Source organism: Loxodonta africana, chromosome 5 (assembly GCF_030014295.1).
Source record: "Loxodonta africana isolate mLoxAfr1 chromosome 5, mLoxAfr1.hap2, whole genome shotgun sequence".
In the NCBI taxonomy this organism is placed as follows: Eukaryota; Metazoa; Chordata; class Mammalia; order Proboscidea; family Elephantidae; genus Loxodonta; species Loxodonta africana.
The window spans coordinates 38996347-39014263 of record NC_087346.1 but is presented as its reverse complement, the minus strand read 5'-3'; the positions used below and the strand labels follow the sequence as shown (position 1 = coordinate 39014263).

Sequence of the window (17917 nt, the reverse complement as noted above, 5' to 3'; positions counted from 1 at the left end):
AGTTCCTAGTCCAGGGGAAGATTGATGAGAAGGACCTTCCTCCAGAGCCAACCCAGAGAGAGAAAGCCTTCCTGAATTTGGACTTCTAGCCTACTAGACTGTGAGAAAATAAATTTCTCTTTGTTACAGCCATCCACTTCTGGTATTTCAGTTATAGCAGCACTAGATGACTAAGACAGGTAGGTACAGATGGAATTCCGTAGGTTTTATGGTAAGAAGATAAGACAGTTAAAACTAATAGTTGGCTATGCAAGGTAGATCCAGTAGGAAGCGTTTTTCAGGAAGGAGGGAATAAATGCATGAGCAAGGAAGCATACAACAGTGTGACATTTGGGGAATTGCAGTAGTCCAGCATTTCTGAAATATTGGGTTGGGAGATGGGTTGTGCTGGGGGGTGATAAGGTGAGGCTGCAGAAGTGGGCAAGCATCAACTGATGGAAAATTTTCTTTGGAATTGTTTCTTTTTGTAATGAGAGCCATTAAAGTTCTTTAAACCTGGAAATAGTTGATTTTATCTGATTTTAGAAGATTGGGATAGATTTAAATCTGGATGGATTGTTGGGCAAACCAATTAGGAAGCTGTTACAGTAATCCAGGTGAGAATGTGAGGATCTGAACTAGGGCAGTGGAAGTGGAGATAGAGGGGAAAGGATTGAGGGTTTTGTATGAAGTAGAATTAGTAAGCCTTAGTAAAATTTCAGTTGTAACTATTGGTACAGTCTGGCCATTGATTGTAGGGAATATGAGTTGTTTAGGATAACTTTCAACCCTCTGGTTTTGATGACTGGTGGTTAGTGGTGCCAACTCATCAGGATAAGGAATAAAGGAGAGGGTTGAGTCTATAGAGGAAGAAGAGCTCAGTTCAGGGGGTGCTGAATATGAGGTGGCCATGGGCCATCCAGTGGAGATGTCTGGTAGGCTTGTAAGACAGGAGGCTTGGTGCTCCACAGATGCCCAGATGTGTCTGTTGTTTGATTCTGAACCTTAGGAAAATCTGCTTGTTTTGGTTCAGACTACTACTAATATGGTGTTACATTGAGTGAAACAACATGGAAAAAGAAGAAATAGTCTCAAGTTTGATAGTACCTATCAGGATCCTAAAACTTAATAGTTTTATGATCCTGTCATTATACAGTCTACCCTAAGGAAATAAATAAAATGCAGAGATTTATATGCAAACATGATTAAAATCTAGTTGTAATGGTGAAAAACTGAATATATAATTCAGAGTACATATAAAATGAACTGTGAGGTATAAAACAATATGTTAACCGTGGTAATTCTATATGATAGCATTACTGGTGACTTTTACTTTCTTTCTCTTTTTTTTTGCTCTTATTTGATTTATAGATATTATAAAATGAGCATGCATTACTTTTGTGATGAAGAAAAACAAATGAAGTTAGAAATAATGGATAAAATAGAAATGTCCAGCAATAGGTAAATAGTAAATGTTACATTGATAGGATAAAATATTATGGAACTATTTAAATTATTTTATTTGGTGACGTAGGTAATTGTTTATAAAATGTTAATGACTAGCTCTCAATTGACTCTATGGTTATATGAGTATATCTACAGAAAAACTCGTGAAAGAAGTCAAGTTGGTGGGAATGTGAATGCTTGTTTTCTCCATTTCTTTAAGTTTTCCGTGGTGAATTCTATTACATTTATTTCCCTCATCTTTTTTGTGTGTGTGTGTGTTTAATATTTTATTATGTTTTAGGTGAAAGTTCACAGAGCAAATTAGTTTCCCATTCAACAATTTGTACAAAAAGTGTTTCGTGACATTGGTTGCAGTCACCACACTGTGTCAACACTCTCCCCGTCTCCACCCCAGGTTCCCTGTTTCATTTTGTCTGGTTTTCCTACCTCTTCTTGCCTTCTTATCTTTACTTTTGGGCAAATGTTGCCCTTTTGGTCTCATTTGATTGCTTGTTCTACGGAGCACATTCTTTTCAGGTGTTATTTATGGGCCTGTCTGTCTATTGCTTTGGCTGAAAGGTGGTTTCTGGGAATGGCTGCAACTCCAAGTCTTAGGGCCATAGTCTCAGGGGTTCCTGTAGTGTCTCTCAGGCCAGGAAGTCTGGTCGTTTTTTATGAGTTCGGTTTTTTGTTGTACATTTTTCTCCTTCTCTGTCCAGGGCTCTCTATTGTGATCCTAGCCAGAGTGGTTGGTAGTGGTAGCCTGGCACAACCTATTTCTTCTGGTCTTGGGGTTGTGTAGGTTGTGGTGTGTGTAGTCTGTTAGTACCTTGGACTTATTTCTACTTTGAGTCCTCACTCTCCTTTACTCTGGAAAGGATTTCTTTTTCTTTCAGGTTTTCTGTTTTTGTTTCTTTTCTACTTCCATTTTTTCTACTTTTCTTGAAAAGATTTGTTCTGTTCTTTTTATTTTCTGCTACCAGTTTAGAAACTACAGATTGAATAGTTTCTTTTAAATATTTAATATGCACACATAATTACAACTTTTTTAAGAAAGCCTCAAGTTTTTCAGTATCTTTGCCTTCCTGTTGAAAATGACAAGGACCTTTACATGTTTTAAGAATCCACTGGATACAATATACCAAATCCTGTTTAGCGTTTTTCACTCATTTTAACACACACACACACACACACACACACAAATAGTTTTAAATTTCTTACAGAAAATTATTTACTCCAACATATTTTCCCGGCTTTGGTGCTAACTGTTGCCTTATGTTTTCTGCTTCTATCTGGGTTCTGTCCCCTTCTGCGTGAAGAAGTTCTTTAGCAAAGATCTGTGGAAAAGAAACTGTGGTCTCTGTATATCTGAAAATCTTTTCATTTCTCTGACCCTTGATTAATTTCCCTGGGTATAGCAAAGACTCTCAATGAGATGGATTTACATAGTCGCTGCAACAATGGGCTCAAGCATAACAACAATTGTAAGGATGGCGTAGGACCGGGCGGTGTTTCGTTTTGTGGTACATAGGGTCGCTATGAGTTGGAACCAACTTGACGGCAGCTAACAACAATAACAACATAGCATTCTAGGTTGCTAGCCATTTTCCCTTATCATATTGAAGATATTCACACATTCATTTAACAAATATTAATTTTGAGCCCCTTATTGTGTGTCAGACACTGGTCCATTTGCTGGGGATACAGCAGTAAACCAGACCAAGTCTTACCCTCATCTCAGGAAGTATGCTCTCTAGTGGGAGGAAATAACATCTCTGCTGGTGGCTTGTAAAATGTAAGTTTTTATTTCTCTTGAGTAAATATGCAAAAGTGTTTAACTTTATAAGAAACTGCCAAACATTTTCCGGAACGGCTGTTGTTTTTAGTTGCCGTCAAGCAGTCTCCGACTCATGGTGACCCCATTTATCTTAGCCTGGGTTCTCTAGAGAAGCAAAACCAGTAAAGAAAAATTTATATTATGGAAATGGCTCACATGACTGTAGAGGCTGAAACGCTCCAAGTCCATAGATCAGGATAGAGGCTTCTCCTGACTCATGTAGCTGCAGGGGCCGGCAAACTCTGTATCGGCAGGTCAGAGGGCAGGGCCCTTGCCCACTGGCTGCAAAGATCGAATCTCAAGATCGGCAGGCAAGACTGCAGGTAAGCTGCTAGATCAAGTCCCGAGAACTGGTCAGATGAACAGGAGCCAGCTGCAGGATCCAGAGCGAGCAAAAGCTGACGAGGCTTGCCAGAGAGTCCACTCACATTCGATGCAGGCCACACCCCCAAGGAAACTCCCTTTCAACTGATTGGCTACTCACAGCAGATCCCATCGTGCAGGTGATCACATTATATCAAGTCTCATCATGGAAGTGATCACATCATCAGATGAATGCCAAACTATATTGTAACTGCCAAATGACTGAGAATTATGACCCAGCTAAGTCAACATACACCCTTAATAATCACAGCATGTATAACAGAAGCAAACACTGCCTGGTCCTGTACCATACCTGTGATCATTGGTATGTTTCAGTCCATTGCTGTGGCCATTGTGTCAGTCCATCTTATCAAAGGTTTCCCTCACTTTTGCTGGTCCTCCTTTTCCAGTCCTTCCTGATGATGCATCCAAAGTAAGTGAGACAAAGTCATGTACAATATACTGTGATCCATAGGGTTTTTATTGACTAATTTTTGGACATGGATTACCAGGCCTATCTTCCTAGTCTGTCTTAGTCTGGAAGTTCTGCTGAAATCTGCCCACCATGAATGACCCTGCTGGCATTTGAAATACTGGTGGCATAACTTCCAGCATCATAGCAATGTGCAGGTCGCCACAGTATGACAAAATGGCAGATTAGCATTTCTTAAGCTGAAAAAGCTGAAGAGAATATTCAAACCTCGAGTTGCAATACTAAAGGATTCTATGGGTAAAAAACTAAGTGACACAGGAAGCATCGAAAGAAGATAAAAAAAGTATACAAAGTTGCTGTACAAAAAGATTTGGTAGGCCTTCAACCATTTCAGGACGTAGCATATGATTAAGAACTGATGGTACTGAAGGAAAAAGTTCAAGCTGAACTGCAGGCCTTGGAGAAAAACAGACTCCAGGAATTGACAGATTACCAGTTGAAATGCTTCAGCAAATGGATGCAACACTGGAAGCATCTATGTCAAGAAATTTGGAAGACAGCTATGTGGCCAGCCAACTGGAAGACCTCCAGATCTGTGCCCATTCCAAAGAAAGTCAATCAAATGGAATGTATAAATTACTGAACAATATCATTAATGTCATATGCTAGCAAAATTTTACTGAAGATAATTAAAAAATGATTGCAGCCGTACATCAACAGGGAACTCCCAGAAGTTTGAATTGTACATCTCTTTAAAGTGACATCCTCAAGATAACTGGGATTTTGTAAAAATCAAACGCTTATGCTCATCAAAAGACTTCACCAAAAGTGTAAAAAGAGAACCTACAGGCTGGGAAAAAAATTTTGGCTCTTACAAATCAGGCAAAGGTCTAATCTCTAAAATCTATGAGAAAATCCAACACCCCTACAACAAAAAGACAAATAATCCAGTTAAAAAATGGCCAAAGGAAATGAACAGACACTTCCCCAAAGAAAACATTCAGGAGGCTAACAGACACATGAGGAAATGCTCACGATCTCTAGCCATTAGAGAAATGTAAAGCAAAACCACACTGAGATACCATCTCACCCCAGCATTACTGGCATGAATCAATAAAACAGGAAACAACAAATGTTGGAGAGGCTGTGGGGAGATCGGAATGCTTATGCACTGCGGGTGGGAATGCAAAATGATAAAACCATTTTGGAAAACAGTATGGTGCTTCCTTAGAAAGTTAGAAATAGAAATACCATAGGATCCAGCAATTCCGCTCCTAGGAATATACCCTAGGGCAATAAGAGTTGTCACATGAACAAACATATGCACACCCACATTCATTGCAGCATTGTTCACAATAGCAAAAAATGGAAACAACCTAGATGCCCATCAACAGATGAAGGGATAAACAAACTGTGGTACATACACACGATGGGGTATTACACAACAATAAAGAACAACAATGAATCTGTGAAGCATCTCATAACATGGGTGAATTCGAAGGGCACTATTTTTTTTTTTTTTATGCTGAGTGAAATAAGGCAATCACAAAAGGACAAATACTGTATGAGACCACTACTGTAAAAACTCATGAAAAGGTTTACATAAACAAAGAAACAATCTTTGATGGTTATGGGGGGGGTGGGGATGGAAAAATACTTAATAGACAAGTGATAACTTTGGTGAAGGGTAAGACAGTACACAATACTGGGGAAGCCAGCACAACCTGTACAAGGCAAGGTCATGGTAGCTCCATAGACACATCCAAACTCCCTGAGGGACCAAATTGCTGGGCTGAGCGCTGTGGAGACCATGGTCTTGGCGAACATCTAAGTCAGTTGGCATAACAGTTTATAAAGAAATTATTCTACATTCTACTTTGGTAGGTAGCGTCTGGGGTCTTTAAAGCCTGTGAGTAGCCATCTAGGATACTCCACTGGTCTCACCCCTTCAGGAACAAGGAAGAATGAAGAAAACTAAAGATACAAGGGAAAGATTAGTCCAAAAGACTAGTGGACCACATCTACCACAGCCTTCACCAAACTGAGTCCAGTACAACTAGGTGATGCCCGGCTACCACCACTTACTGCTCTGACAGGGATCACCATAGAGGATCCCGGACAGAGCTGGAGAAAAAATGCGAAACAAAACTCCAACTCAAAAAGAAAGACCAGACTTGCTGGCCTGACGGGGGCCGGAGAAACCCTGAGAGCATGGCCCCTGGACACCCTTTCAGTTCAGTAATGAGGCCACTCCTGAGGTTCACCCTTCAGCCAAAGATTGAACAGGGCCATGGAACAAAACAAGACTAAGGGGGCGCACCAGCCCTGGGGCAGGGACTGGAAGGCAGGAGGAGAAAGGAAAGCTGGTAACAGGGAACCCAGGGTTGAGAAGGGAGAGTGTTGACATGTCACAGGGTTGTTAACCAGTGTCATAGAACAGTGTGTGTACTGTTTGATGAGAAACTAATTTGTTCTGTAAACCTTCATCTAAGGCACAATAATAATAAAAAAAAAGTATACCTGAAATTTCATCAGCACAGTAAATAAATAAGTACTTTATTTATAAGATTAGAAATTACTATTATTACCTAGAAACCTGGCTCACAGACTGTCTTTAGCATAATACAGAGCTTAGCATAGAATTTAACTGAAATGTAAAGATGTAGGAAAAAAGTCTGGAAAGATATGCACTAAACTTTTAGCAGTGATTACCTCTGGGACAGTTGTGGGATGTGGAAGAGGGGGAGGGAGTAAAGGGAGAGACTTTAACTTTTACCCTCTACATTTCTGTACTTCACTTTTATACACAGAGAACCATTTGTATAATTATTTTTAAAGAAGTATTTTAATGGAGAATTCTGATTTGTTTCCAAGGGGATACATTTTTATCAATTTCATGTAGTTTCACTAAAAGCAATAGACAGTATTATAATATCCATTATCCAAGGACTTTTACTGTGTATATTTATTGAGAATTGTATTCTGCTTTAAGAAATAATTGACCTTTCCTCATTTTAATAGTGAGTTTTATATGTGTGTGTGTGTGTGTATACATATACACATATACATATATAAGAACATTTCAAGATCTATCCTGAAGTACAATGCTGTCTGATAAGATAATATCCATACACCTACAGGGAAGACCAATTAATACAAATATTATTCACATTTATGCACCAACCGCTAAGGCCACAATGAAGAAATTGAAGATTTTCACCAGCTTCTGCCATCTGAAATTGATGCATTGATAATTACTGGAGATTGGAATGCGAAAGTTGGAAACAAAGAAGGATTGGTAGTTAAAAAGCATGGCCTTGGTGATAGAAATGATGCCAGAGATCGCATGATAGATTTTTGTAAGACCAACAACTTCTTCATTGCAAATACCTTTTTTCACGAACATAAATGGCGACTACACACGCAGACCTCGCCAGATAGAATACATAAGAATCACATCAAATATATTTGTGGGAAGAGATGATGGGAAAGCTCAAAATCCTCATTCAGAACGAGGCCGGGGCCAACTGCAGAACAATCAATTGCTCATACGCGAATTCAAGTTGAAACTGAAGAAAATTAGAACAAGTCCACGAGAGCCAAAGTAGAACCCTTAGTTTATCTCACCTGAATTTAGAGGCCATCTCGAGAATAGATTTGATGTGTTGAACACTAATGACTGAAGACCAGACAAGTTGTGGAAGGACATCATACCTAAAGAAAGCAAGAGCTCGTTAAAAAGACGGGAAAGAAAGAAAAGACTAAAATGGGTGTCAGAAGAGACTCTGAAACTTGCTCTTGAATATAGAGTATCTAAAGCAAAAGGAAGAAATGATGAAGTAAAAGAGTTGAACAGAATACTTCAACGGGCGGCTCGAGAAGACAAAGTAAAGTGTTATAATGACATGTGCAAAGACATGGCGATGGAAAACCAAAAGGGAAGAACACGCTCTGCATTTCCCAAGCTGAAAGAACTGAAGAAGAAATTCAAGCCTTGTGTTGCAGTATTGAAGGATTCTATGGGGAAAATATTAAACGATGCAGGAAACATCAAAAGAAGATACAGGAATATGCAGAGTCACTATACCAAAAAGAATTGGTCAACATTCAGCCATTTCAGGAGGTACCATATGAGCAGGAACCAGTGGTACTGAGAGAAGAAGTCCAAGCTGCACTGAAGGCATTGGCGATTTAAAAAAAGGGTCAAGGAATTGATGGAATACCAATTGAGATGTTTCAGCAAACGGATTCAGCACTGGAAGTACTCATTCATCTATGCCAAGAAATTTGGAAGATGGCTACCTGGCCAACCAACTGGAAGAGATCCATATTTATGCCTATTCCCAAGAAAAGGGGTCCCACTCAATGCAGAAATTATCCAACAATATCATTAGTATCACACGCAGTAAAATTTTGTTGAAGATCATTCAAAAGTTGCTGCAGCAGTATATCAACAGGGAACTGCCAGAAATTCAAGCCAGATTCAGAAAAGGATGCAGAACCAGGGATATCATTGCTGATGTCAGATGGATCCTGACTGAAAGCAGAGAGTACCAGAAGGATGTTTACCTGTGTTGTATGGACTATGCAAAGGCATTCGACTGTGTGGATCATAACAAATTATGAATAACGTTGCTAAGAGTGGGATTTCCAGAACACTTAATTGCATTCATGAGGAACCTGTACATAGATCAAGAGGCAGTTGCGCAGACAGAACAAGGGGATACTGCATGGTCGAAAGTCAGGAAAGGTGTGCATCAGGGTTGTATCCTTTCACCATACCTCTTCAGTCTGTATGCTGAGCATATAATCTGAGAAGCTGGACTACGTGAAGAAGAACAGGGCATCAGGAGTAGAGGAAGACTCAGTAACAACCTGTGTTATACAGATGACACAACTGCTTGCTGAAAGTGAAGAGGACTTGAAGCATTTACTGATGAAGATCAAAGACCACAGTCATCAGTGTGGATTACACCTCAGCATAAAACCAAAATCATTACAACTGGACCTCTGAGCAACATCATGATGAACAGAGAAAAGATTGAAGTCAAGGATTTCATTTTATTTGAATCCATACTCAACAACCGTGGAGGCAGCAGTCAAGAAATCACAAGATGCATTGCATTGGGCAAATCTCCTGCAAAAGACCTCTTTAAAGTGTCGAAAAGCAAAGCTGTCACCTTGAAGACTAAAGTACTCCTGATCCAAGCCATGGTGTTTTCAATTATCTCCTATGCATGTGAAAGCTGGACAATGAATAAGGAAGACCAAAGAAGAATTTTGCCTTTGAATTGTGGTGTTGGCGAAGAATATTGAATATACCATGGTCTGCCAAACAAACAAATGTGTCTTGGAAGAAGTACAACAAGAATGCTCCTTAGAAGGAAGGGTGATGGGACTACATCTCACATACTTTGGACATGTCATCAGGAGGGAGCAGTCCCTGGAGAAGGACATCATCCTTGGCAAAGTAGAGGTTCAGCGAAAAAGAGGAAGACCCTCAATGAGATGGATTGACATGGTGGCTTCAACAATGGGCTTATGCATAACAATGATTGTGAAGATGGCACAGGACCAGGCAGTGTTTCGTTCTGTTGTACATAGGGTTGCTATGAATCGGAACCAGCTCAATGACACCTAATAACATATACATATATATTATTTTATTGTGTTTTAGGTGACCGTTTGCAGCTCAAATTTCTCATTCAGAAATTTAGACACATACTGTTTTGTGTCATTGGTTAGAATCCCCACAATGTGACAGCACTCACCTCCTTCCCACCCCGGTTTTCCTATGTCCATTTGTCCAGTTCCTATCCCTTCCTGCCTTCTCGTCTTGCTTTTGGGCAGGAGTCGCCCATTTGGTCTTGTATATTTGATTGCACTAAGAAGCACGTTCCTCACACGTGTTATTGTTTGTTTTATAGGCTCATCTACTCTTTGTCTGAAACTTGGGCTTTGGGACTGGTTTCAGTTCTGAGTTAGCAGAGTGTCCAGGGGCCATAGTTTTGGGGGTTCCTCCAGTCTCTGTCAGACCACTAAGTCTGATCTTTGTTTCGTGAATTTGAATTTTGTTCTACGTTTTTCTCTTGCTCTGTCCGGGGTTCTCTGTTATGATCCCTCTCAGAGCAGTCTGTGGTAGTAGCTGGGAACCATCTGATTCTTATGGGCTTAGGCTGGTAGAGTCTGGTTCGTGTGGTCCTTTAGTCCTTTTGGCTAATATTTTCCTTGTGGTTTTGGTTTTCTTCATTTTCCTTTGCTCCAGACAGGGTAAGACTAATAAGTGTATCTTAGATGACCACTCAGCAAGCTTTTAAGACCCCAGACACTACTCACCAAAGTAGGATGTGGAACATTTTCTTTGTGAAGTATGTTATACCAGTTGACCTAGATGTTCCCTGAGACTAGTCCCCAGCCCCCCAGCAACTTGGTGCCTGGAGGTGTTTGGATGTGTCTAAGAAACTTCTAGGCTTTTGCTTTGGTCAGGTTGTGCTGACTTCCCCTGTGTTGTGTGTTGTCTTTCCCTTCATCAAAGTTGACACTCGTCTGCCATCTAGTTAGTGATTTCCTTGCCCCTCACTCCCTACCCTAGTAATCATTAAAGAATTTTTTTGTGTGTGCGTGAACCTTTTCTTGAGTTCTTATAATAGTGGTCTCATATAATATTTGTCCTTTCATGACTGACCTATTACACTCAGCATAATGCCCTCCAGATTCATTCATGTTGTGAGATGTTTTGGCGATTCATCATTGCTCTTTATCTTTGCATAATATTCCATTGTGTGTGTGTGTTGTTGTTGTTGTTAGGTGCCATCGAGTCAGTTCCGACTCATAGCAACCCTATGCACAATAGCCCGGTCCTGAGCCACCCTTAAAATTGTTGTTATGCTTGAGCTCATCGTTGCAGCCACTGTGTCAATCCATCTCGTTGAGGTTCTTCCTCTTTTCCACTGACCCTGTACTCTGCCAAGCATGATGTCCTTCTCCAGGGACTGGTCCTTCCTGACAACATGTGCAAAGTACGTGAGACAAAGTCTCGCCATCCTTGCTTCTAAGGAGCATTCTGGCTGTACTTCTTCCAATACAGATTTGTTCGTTCTTTTGGCAGTCCATGGTATATTCAATATTCTTCGCCAACACCACAATTCAAAGGCATAATTCTTCAGTCTTCCTTATTCATTGTCCAGCTTTCACATGCAGATGATGGGATTGCAAATGCCATGGCTTGGGTCAGGCACACCTTAGTTTTCAAGGTGACATCTTTGCTCTTCAACACTTTAAAGAGGTCCTTTGCAGCAGATTTACCCAATGCAGTGCGTCTTTTGATTTCTTGACTGCTGCTTCCATGGCTGTTGATTGTGGATCTAAGTAAAATGAAATCCTTGACAACTTCAATCTTTTCTCCGTTTATCATGATGTTGCTCATTGGTCCAGTTGTGAGGATTTTTGTTTTCTTTTTGTTGAGGTGCAATCCACACTAAAGGCTGTGGTCTTTGACCTTCATTAGTAATTGCCACAAGTCCTCTTGACTTTCAGCAAGCAAGGTTGTGTTATCTGCATAACGCAAGTTGTTAATGAATCTTCCTCAAATCCGGATGCCCTGTTCTTCTTCCTGTAGTCAAGCTTCTCGGATTATTTGCTCAGCGTACAGACTGAATATACAACCCTGACGCACACCTTTCCTGACCTTAAACCAATCAGTATCCCCTTGTTCTGTCCAAACAACTGCCTCTTGATCTATGTAAAGGTTCCTCATGAGCACAATTAAGTGTTCTGGAATTCCCATTCCTCACAATGTTATCCATAGTTTGTTATGATCCACACAGTCGAATGCCTTTGCATAGTCAATAAAACACAGATAAACATCCATCTGGTATTCTCTGCATTAAGCTAGGATCCATCTGACATCAGCAACGATACCCCTGATTCCACGTCCTCTTCTGAAACCGGCCTGAATTTCTGGCAGTTCTCTATCAATATACTGCTGCAGCCATTTTTGAATGATCTTCGGCAAAATTTTGCTTGCATGTGATATTAATGATATTGTTCTATAATTTCCACATTTGGTTGGATCACCTTTCTTGGGAATAGGCATAAATATGGATCTCTTCCAGTCAGTTGGCCAGGAAGCTGTCTTCCATATTTCTTGGTGAGACGAATGAGCACCTCCAGCGCTGCATCTGTTTGTTGAAACATATCAATTGATATTCCATCAATTCCTGGAGCCTTGTTTTTTGCCAGTGCCTTTAGAGCAGCTTGGACTTCTTCCTTCCGTACCATCACTTCCTGATCAGATGCCACTTCTTGAAATAGTTGAACATTGACTAATTCTTTTTGGTATAATGACTCTGTGTATTCCTTCCATCTTCTTTTGATGCTGCCTGAGTCATTTAATATTTTCCCCCATGGAACCCTTCACTATTGCAACTCGAGGGTTGAATTTTTCCTTCAGTTCTCTCAGCTTGAGAAACCCTGAGCATGTTCTTCCCTTTTGGTTTTCCATCTCCAGCTCTTTGCGTATGTCATTATAATACTTTACTTTGTCTTCTCGAGCTGCCCTTTGAAATCTTCTGTTTAGTTCTTTTGCTTCATCCATTCTTCCTTTTGCTTTAGCTGCTTGATGTTCGAAAGGAAGTTTCAGAGTCTCCTCTGACATCCATCTTCGACTTTTCTTTCTTTCCTGTCTTTTCAATGACCTCTTGCTTTCTTCATTTATGATGTCATTCTACAACTCATCTGGTCTTTGGTCACTAGTGTTCAATGCGTCAAATCTGTTCTTCAGATGGTCTCTAGATTCAGGTGGGATATGCTCGAGGTCATATTTTGGCTCTCGGGGACTTGTTCTGATTTTCTTCAGTTTCAGCTTGAACTTGTATATGACCAGTTGATGGTCTGTTCCACTGTTGGCCCCTGGCCTTGTTCTGACTGATGATATTGAGCTTTTCCATTGTCTCTTTCCACAGATGTAGTCAATTTGATTTCTGTGTGCTCCATCTGGCGAGGTCCATGTGTGTAGTGGCCATTTATGTTGGTGAAAGAAGGTATTTGCAATGAAGAAGCCCTTGGTTTTGCCAAATTCTATCGTTCGATCTCTGGCATTGTTTCTGTCACCAGGGCCATATTTTCCAACTACTGATCCTTCTTCTTTGTTTCCAATTTTTGCATTCCAATTGCCAGTAATTATCAATGCATCTTGATTGTATGTTCGATCAATTTCAGATTGCAGCAGCTGATAAAAATCTTCTATTTCTTTATCTTTGGCCCTAGTGGTTGGTGTATAAATTTGAATAATAGTCGTATTAACTGGTCTTTCTTGTAGGCGTATGGATATTATCCTATCACTGACAGTGTCGTACTTCAGGATAGATCTTGAAATGTTCTTTTTGACGATGAATGCAACACCATTCCTCTTCAAGTTGTCATTCCCAGCGTAGTAGACCATATGATTGTCTGATTCAAAATGGCCAGTACCAGTCCATTTCAGCTCAGTAATGCCTAGGATATCGATGTTTATGCATTCCATTTCATTTTTCATGATTTCCAGTTTTCCTAGATTCATACTTTTTACATTCCAGGTTCCAATTATTAATGGATGTTTGCAGCTGTTTCTTCTCATTTTGAGTTATGCTACATCAGCAAACGAAGGTCCCGAAAGCTTGACTCCAACCATGTCATTAAGGTCCACTCTACTTTGAGGAGGCAGCTCTTCCCCACTTGTCTGTTGAGTGCCTTCCAACCTGGGGGCTCATCTTCCAGCACTATATCAGACAATGTTCTGCTGCTATTCGTAAGCTTTTCACTGGCTAATTGTTTTCAGAAGTAGACTGCCGGGTCCTTTTCCCTAGTCTCTCTTAGTCTGGAAGCTCAGCTGAAACCTGTCCTCCATGGGTGACCCTGCTGTTATCTGAATACCAGTGGCATAGCTTCCAGCATCACAGCAACACACAAGCCCTCACAGTACGACAAACTAACAGACACGTGGGGGCACATGGTCATAGAGGCTGGCAAGTCCCAAGTCTGTTGATCGGGCGCCAGCGTGCAAGTTTCTCCGGCCTCACATAGCCGCAGGGCCTGATGAACCCAACTGGCAGGTGAGACAGCAGACCACTGGCTCATAGGATGCAGAGGCTGATGAATTCCAAGATCAGCAGGTAAGCTGCCAGCTCAAGTTCCAACAACCGGAGGTCAGATTATGACAAGCTGGTTACAGGATTCAGAGTGAGCAAAAGGGCCCATTGTGTGTAAAAAAAAAAAAAAAAATTGTGTGTATGTACCATAATTTGCTTTTCCATTTGTCTGTTGATGGGCACTTAGATTGTTTCCATGTTCTTGCTGTTGTGAATAATGCTGCAGTGAACATGGGTATGCATTTGTCTGTTTGTGTGAGGATTCTTATTTCTCCAGGGTATATTCCTAGGAGTAGAATTGCTGGATCATATACTATTTATGTTTCTACGTTTTTAAGGAAGCACCATATTGTTTTCCAGTGTGGTTGTACCAATTTACATTTCTACCAGCAGTGCATAAGCATCCTAGTCTACCCAAAACCTCTCCAACACTTGTTATTTTCTGTTTTTTTGATTCGTGCTAGCATTGTCAGGGAAAGATGGTATCTCAGTTTAGTTTTGATTTGTATTTCTATAACGATTGATGGTATTTTGTTGAAACTTACTGCTTATTTTGTTATGTACGTGAATGTTTTATTTCATTTGTGGACAACATCTTTTGATTTTGAGCATATGGGACATTATTTGAATGTCATTATCTTAAATTTTTTCTTTATAGCAGTTAACACTTTTTAAATTACTGGTTTATTTTTATCTTCTAGAATTATTATTTGTTATTATTATTGTACTTTAGATGAAGGTTTACAGAACAAAATAGCTTCTCATTAAACAATTAGTACACATACTGTTTTGTGACATTGGTTACCAGCCCCATGATAAGTCAGCTCTCTCCCTTCTTGACCTTGGGTTCCCAATCACCAGCTTTCCTGTACCCTTCTGCCTTCTAGTCCTTGTCCCTGGGCTGGTGTGCCCCTTTAGTCTTGTTTTGTTTTATGGGCTTGTCTGATCTTTGGCTGAAGGGTGGACCGCAGGAGTGACTTCATTACTGAGCTAAAAGGGTGTCTGGGGGTCATACTCTTGGGGTTTCTCCAGTCTCTGTCAGGCCAGTAATTCTGGTCTTTTTTCATGAGTTAGAATTTTGTTCTACATTTTTCTCCAGCTCTGTCTGGAACCGTCTGTTGAGATCTGTGACAGAGCAGTCAGTGGTGGTAGCCAGGCATCATCTAGTTGTGCTGAACTCAGCCTGGTGGGGGCTGTGGTAGTTGTGGTCCATTAGTCCTTTGGACTAATCTTTCCCTTGTGTCTTTGGTTTTCTTCATTATCCCTTGCTTCCAATGGGGTGAGACCAGTGGAGTATCTTAGATGGCCACTCACAAGGTTTTACGACCCACAGACGCTACTCACCAAAGTAGAATGTAGGACATTTTCTTTATAAACCATGTTATGCTAGTTGAGCTAGATGTTGCCTGAGATCATGGTCCCCATAGCCCTCAGCTCAGCAACTTGGTCCCTCAGGGAGTTTGGATGTGTCTAAGGAGCTTCCATGACCTTGCCTTGTACAAGTTGTGCTGCCTTCCCCAGTATTGTGTACTGTCTTACCCTCCACTACAGTTAGCACTTATCTATTATCTATTTAGTGTTTTTCCGTCCCTTCCCTTGTAACCATCAAAGATTGTTTTTTTGTGTGTGTGTAAACCTTTTCATGAGTTTTTACAGTAGTAGTCTCATAAAATATTTGTCCTTTTGTGATTGACTTATTTCACTCAGGAAAATATGCTCCAGATACATCCATATTGTGAGATTCTTTGAAGACTCATCATTGTTCTTTATCATTGTGTAATACCCCACTGTGTGTATGTAGCATAGTTTATCTGTTCATCTGTTGATGGGCACCTCAGTTGTTTCCATCTTTTTGCTGTTGTGAACTATGCTGCAGTGAATGTGGGCGTGCATATGTCTATTTGTGTGATGGCTTTTATTTCTCTAAGATATATTCATAGGAGTAGAATTTCTAGATTGTATGGTATTTCTCTTTCTAGCTTCCTAAGGAAGCTCCATATTGTTTTCCAGAATGGTTGTATCATTTTGCATTCCAACCAGTAGTGCATAAGAGTTCCAGTCTCCCTGCAGCCTCAGCAACATTTATTATTTTCTGTTTTTTTGATTCATGCCAGTAATGCTGGGGTGAATAGTATGTCGTTTTGGTTTTGATTTGCATTTCCCTAATGATTAATGATTGGGAGCATTTAGCCACTTGAATGTCTTCTTTGATGAAGTGTCTGTTCATTTCCTTTGCCAATTTTTAAAATTGGAGCATTTGTCTTTTTGTTGTAGAGGTGTTGGATTTTCCTGTAGATTTTAGAGATTAGACCTTTGTTTGATTTGTCATAGCCAAAAATTTTTTCCCAGTGTGTAGGTTCTCTTTTTACTCTTTTGGTGAAGTCTTTTGATGAACGTAAGTGTTTAATTTTTAGACGATCCCAGGTATCTAGCTTATCTTCTGGAGTTTGTGTGTTGTTAGTTATGGTTTGTATCCTGTGAATGGTTTGTCTTAGGGCTTCCAATGTTGATTCTATTTTTTCTCCTATGATCTTTATAGTTTTTGGTTTTATATTTAGGTCTTTGATTCATTTCGAATTAGCTTTTGTGTATGGTGTGAGGTGTGGGTCCTGTTCCATTTTTTTTACAGATGGACCTCCAGTTTTGCCAGCACCTTTTGTTACAAAGACTGTCTTTTCCCCATTTGATGCACTTTGGGACATTATTGAACATCAGGTGACCATAGGTGGATGGATTTACATCTGGATTCTCAATTCTGTTCCATTGGTTACTGTATCTGTTGTTGTACCAGTACCAGGCTATTTTGACTACTGTAGCTGTATAGTAGGTTCTGAGGGCAGGTAGTGCGAGTCCTTTTAACTTTATTCCTCTTCTTCAGTAATGCTTTACTTATCCAGGGCCTCTTCCCTTTCCATATAAAGTTATTGATTAATTTTTCCATCTCTTTTAAGAATGCTGTTGATATTTGGATCAGGATTATATTGTATTTGTAGATTGCTTTGGGTAGAATTGACATTTTCACAGTGTTGAGTCTACCTATTCATAAGCATGGTATGTTTTTCCATTTATGTAGATCTCTTTTGGTTTCTTGGAGTAGTGTTTTGTAGTTTTCTTTGTATAGGTCTCGTACATCCTTGGTTAGATTTATTCCTAAGTATTTTATTTTTTTAGTGGCTATTATAAATGGTATTGTTTCCTGATCTCCTTTTCATCATTCTCTTTATTGGAGTGTAGGAATCCAACTGATTTTTTATGTTTATCTTGTATCCTTATACTCTGCTAAATCTTTCTATTAGTTCCAGTGGTTTTCTTGTGGAGTGTTTTGAGTTTTCTGTGTATAGTATCTTATCATCTGCAAATAGGGACACTTTAACTTCTTCATTACTAATTTGGATGCCCCTTATTTCTTTTTCTTTTTTTATAGCTCTAGCTAGCCACTGATTTATTTTAATAGTGCACCCTCAAATAAATCCAGAAAATTAAAAAAATACGGTTTACTAAAGAATTCTTCTTTGCATAGTTACTGTCAAACTTATTGTCCATGAGCTATTGCAAGTTCATACATTAAAAAATGGGGTCAATGTGATACAGCCACCATGTTGTGACTACAGTACTAATTGCTCTGGCACAAGTTATTTGCATTCCACAAGTGTCTGTGAACCAATTCCTTAGTGCCCTTACTACTACCGCAGTATCTTTGTTCACACAGCACACTTCGATATCACTAAACTA

General features: G+C 39.9%; 1 protein-coding gene across 2 annotated transcripts in view; it reads left to right on the top strand.

Annotated features, from left to right (window-relative positions):
- The window catches only part of MCUB (mitochondrial calcium uniporter dominant negative subunit beta), a 128274-nt gene that overhangs the window by 82422 nt on the left and 27935 nt on the right, over positions 1–17917 (top strand). The window lies entirely within an intron of this gene.